The sequence below is a fragment of the Somniosus microcephalus genome, chromosome 25 (assembly GCF_052327205.1).
Source record: "Somniosus microcephalus isolate GS21.2 chromosome 25, FLI_Smic_1.0, whole genome shotgun sequence".
Lineage (NCBI taxonomy): Eukaryota > Metazoa > Chordata > Chondrichthyes > Squaliformes > Somniosidae > Somniosus > Somniosus microcephalus.
In genome coordinates, this window is record NC_141011.1 from 28,217,081 (window position 1) to 28,222,247 (window position 5,167).

General features: G+C 47.0%; 1 pseudogene; it reads right to left on the reverse strand.

The window, feature by feature from the left end:
* Positions 1–3,770: 3,770 nt before the first annotated feature.
* LOC147100574 (uncharacterized) lies at positions 3,771–4,837 on the reverse strand (annotated as a pseudogene).
* Positions 4,838–5,167: the final 330 nt, after the last annotated feature.

Sequence of the window (5,167 nt, forward strand, 5' to 3'; positions counted from 1 at the left end):
AGTTGAAGTTCCCCATTATCACTACTCTATATAGTTCTTGCAGCTCGCTGTAATTTCCCTGCAAATTTGCTCCTCTATATCCTTCCCATTAGTTGGTGGCCTATAGAATACACCCAGTAGTGTAATGGCACCTCTATTGTTTCTTAACTCTAACCAAAAAGATTCTGTCCTTGACTCCTCCAGGACATCCTCTCTCTCCAGCACTGTAATATTCTCCTTAATCAATACTAGAACATAAGAAATAGGAGCAGGAGTAGGCCAATCGGCCCCTCGAGCCTGCTCCGCCATTCAATAAGATCATGGCTGATCTGATCCTAACCGCCAATCTACTATCACAGAACCATCTCCTGAATCTAACAGAATTAGACACACGAAATAGGAGCAGGATCAGGCTACACGGCCCCTGGGCCCGCTCCGCTACCCACAGGGCCATGACCGATCCGAACCAAGACTCATGTCCAAATTCCTGCCCGCTCCCCATAACCCTTTATTCCCTTTACTTCTAGGAAACTGTCACCCCACCTCCTTTCTTTCCTTCCCTTTCTTTCCTGAACACCTTATATCCAGGAATATTTAGTACCCAATCCTACCCTTTTTTGAGCCAGGTCTCCGTTATCGCCACAATATCATATTCCCATGTGTCTATTTGCATCTGCAGCTCACCAACCTTATTTACCATGCTTTGTACATTTACACACATGCACTGTAATCCTATCTTAGACCTTCTTGAATTCTCTCTTAGTCTGACCCCACCTAATACTGGACTATTTCTTACTCTAGTTCTATCTGTCTCTCCCAATCCTTTGTGCACCTTGTTTCTCCTTTCTAATGCTACATCCTGGTGCCTCCCCCTGCCAAATTAGTTTAAACCCTCCCCAACAGCCCAACCATCCCCTTCCCCCCCAGCGAGGATGTTGGTCCCAGCTCTGTTGAGGTGCAGCCCGTCCGGCCTCTCTAGGTCCCACCTCCCCCAGAACTGGTCCCAATGTCCCAGGAATCTAAAGTCTTCCCTCCCGCACTATCTCTCCAGCCACGCATTCATCTGCTCTATCCTCCTATTTCTATACTCAGTAGCTCATGGCACTGGGAGCAATCCGGAGATTACTACCTTTGAGGCCATGCTTATTAATCTCTTTCCTATCTCCCTAAAATCTGCCTGCAGGACCTCATCCCTCCTTCTACCTATGTCATTGATACCGATATGAACCACGACCTCTGGCTGTTCACCCTCCCTCCTCAGAATATTCTGCAGCCGCTCAATGACATCTTTGACCCTGGCACCAGGTAGGCAACATACCATCCTGGAATCACGTCTGCGGCCGCAGAAACGTCTGTCTGTTCCCCCAACTATTGAATCCCCTATCACTATTGCTTTCTCAATCTTCCTCCTCCTGAAACGTGCTATCCACGAAGCTCTCAGCCTCACGGATGCACGGCAATGATGCCAGCTGCTGCTCAAGCTCCGGAACCCGGAGCTCAAGCTCCTCCAGCTGATTACACTTCCTGCACATGTGGTTGTCCAGGAAAAGGGAAACATCCTGGAGTTCCCACATGGTGCAAGATGTGCATTCCACGGGATGGAGGTGCCCTGCCATGTCTCTATTTAATAGACTATTAACTAACTTAACAGAAATAAACTCATGACTTAAAAAAAACAATCACCAGCTACTCACCAATCAGCTCCTTCCCTTGTGCTGATGTCACTAAAGGTTTTCTTTACCTCGCTTCATGATGCTCACGCTCCGAGTCTACCTTTATCTCCGGCCGCTCCTCTCGCTCTCTCCTCCTTCCCACTCTGCTCCGAATTCCCACTCTCTCCAAATACACAACTTTAGCACTCTGTTTAGAAGCGCTCCATTTAAGATCACTCTGTGCAGACTAAAGGAGACCTTTATTGAGGCATATAAAGTATTAAATGGTATATTACATACAACAATGTTGGACAGGAAAAGATCAGCTGGCCTGTCCCATACAGTCAACCGTGTTCCCAGGTTGTGAGTACGACAGAGAAATTAAAAGATAAGTGAGAAAAGACTCGGATCCATCCATGCTCATTCTATTGATTAGACAATGCAATTGCCTAGTATAACACTCCTGTCATTGTAAATCAAAGTATCATCCAAATTGAGCAATGCCAAGAGAGATCTGCCAGCTCTAAATATAAACCATTGATTAGATACCTTGTCATCATTAGCCATTGGCCATTATTCTATCGACTGTTTTCCTTTTAGGCTCCTGTACCTGGGCAGGGGAGTGATTTGAACCTTTACTTTCTCCATAGCTGCAACCAGTGCCATTCTATGACTGGCCAACATAGTCATTGGGGTGGATTTTAACTGGTTTCGGGCGGGCGAGTGTCCAACCCATCCAGCTTGAGGCCTGGACTTTTTTACTCACGGTCCTCATTTACATCCTGCCAGCCAGCTGCCCGCCCAAAATGGGAGTAAAGCAGAAGCTGGCCGGTGACTTCTGGTTAAAATCACGCAGGTTGGAGGCCGCCCACCAGTTGGAAGAAAGGGTCTCGTGGGTAGGAAGGTTGCGGGGTGTGGGGTGGAACCCGGGGCAGCAGAAACTGAGGCCAAGATTTTGGTCACCTTGGTGGGTCCGGTGCGGTCGATGTCAGTGGTGGGTCGCGGCCCTGCTGCTGGCTCCATCCCGCTGCCTAAAATGAACATACCTCAATGGGGCTTGTTAAGCCTGCCCAGTGCGTTTCCCCGCCCAACTGGATGGAGCCAGTCTGGTGACGTCATTCATGACACGTTTTAAGCCGATTTCCTTAAAGGGACTATGGCCACTTTACTTTTGATGTTTGTGCTGTCAGTGTTCTACAGCATTGAAGTGCTGTAAACCCTGACAATCACTGCACAGAAGTGCAGGACTGCACCCAGGTTCTCCCATGACTCTGAGCAGTTAAAGTTAAAAGGTGTAATGAAATCTGTTTGTCTTGGTCCTGTATTCGTTTTGCACTCATGTATATTACCCTCCCCCACTGTGTATAGTTTCACTTCCTCTTTCCCGACTAACCTGGGAGGTCCCAGGTCTTGGCTCTTGGCTCCACCCCTGACTTCTCTTACATAAAGATCCCAGGATCTGTATGACTCATTCCTGTGAACCAGTCGGCGTGTTGAGATGTTAGCTCTGATCTTAGTGATTAAAAGCCAACTTGTTTAAGTCTATAACTTCTAGTTTTGTGGTTATTGAAGGCCCTTCAATAGGTAAGGTTAAAACCATTATTAAGGGTCTGTCAACAAGCGAATAATTGCTTTCATTGGGTCGCCCGCCTCTGTGGGTCGGGTCCAATCCGAGATCACAGACACGCCATTGGGAAAGGCGCGTTGCGTCGGGATGACAGTGGGTTCCCGACCCGCTGTCAGAAAAATCAAATTTCCCACCTGACCCGCCACTGATCCCACCCGCTGACCACCCCCCCCCCCCCCCCCGGAAAACTCTGGCCTGAGACTTTCCTTGTAGCACTCACAGGAGCACTCCTACTCCTCCTGGCCCCACAAAGGAAAGTTTAATACTTGCCTCTTGTGTCCGCTTCAGTCTTCAGAGAAGATTTCACCGAGTGGGGCAGCCGCAGAGGGCACCCTGCTCAGATCACAGTTAAAAGGTCACCGGGGTCCTATTGACACAACAGGACCCTGATTTGTATACATGTACGGCGTTCTCACCTGATCTAGGTGGGTGCTTCAGCCACCGCCAAAAACAGCAGCATTGAAATCCCCACGGAACGGGAACAGAGCTCCTTTTCAACTGCCTCCCGCCATGCCTGGTTTCCTCTGGCTGGACGTGGGGAGTTAAAATCCGCCCAACCCCCCAACCACCACCACCATTGTCCACATTATTTGAATATTTCAGCGAAAGCTAATAATGTTAATTCATTTTGCCTCGTTCGGAGTGGCGTGTGACTGAAAAGCTTAGGGGGTAACTCGCGGAGGCTGTTATTTGCTAGTGTTATCCAGGTCAGGTTTGGCAACCAATAGAAGACCTTCTCAGGGAGGGACTTCAGTCTATTGATATTGAGCACACATAATCTGAGATTATGCAATGGTTCAAAAAGTGACTCTGGAAGAACAAGAGAGATGATTGAATGCCAGAGACAATATTTTCAATGTTTCCAACCCCAGGAAAGTATGTGGGGAAATCACTTGGAGATGATTGTTGGACAAAACTAGTGTCTTAAGTTTCTTCAGGGGGAGGAAAAGTTGATTAGAGACATTGACTAACTGGTTTGCATTGAGAAGGAGGTACTCTAGATTGGGAATATTGTTGAAGATATTATCTGATAAGTGGGACAACTGATTGCTATACAGATAAAGCCCTCTTAGCTGAGGAACCCAAGCAAATAAGTCATTTGGGAGCAAGATGAGTTTGTTCACCTGACGATGAAGCACTTTAAGATCAGATGTATTCCTAAAGGAATTTGTTTCTAATTGAATTGAATTATTTCTTAATTTCAGAATGTTGACGGCCTTGGGTATATCAAATGGAAGAAAGTTGAGTCCTGCGCTTGAACAGTCTACTGTTAGATTATCCTGCGTGCGGCTACAGGTGCAGACACTCAGACAGGAGCTGAACCCCTCAACAATCGACACAAGGGTGAAAATCATACACTTCCACGACATGGTCCTCTTCTTTCCCCTGTAGAAACAACAACAACTTGCATGTATATAGTGCATTTAAAGTAGGAAATCATCCCAACATGCTTCACAGGAGCGCAATCAGACAAAAATTAACACCGGGACGAGTGACTAAAAACTTGGTCAAAGAGGTAGGTTTTAAGGAGAGTCTGTCAGGAGGAGAGCGAGGTGGCGATGTGGAGGTTTAGGGAAGGAATTCCAGAGCTTTGGGTGATGACGGCTGAAGGCATGGCTGCCAGTGGTGGGGAGAAGGGAGTAGGGGATGCATAAGAGGCCACAGTTGGAGGAACGCAGAGTTCTTGGAGGGTTGTAGGAGGTTACAGAGTTAAAGATAATAGTAGATAATGAATAATTTAGGATAACTTGATATCAGCAGAAAGCATTAGGAGTCAACATAATTAACAGCAGGCAAGCAGTTTAGGGATAACAGAAGAAGTACTGAAGAAAAGTAACTGAATGCTGCTAGGTATCAAGAAATGTGTCCGTGTAAATCGTAGATAAAAGAAGTTCCAGCTGCAGTTGCT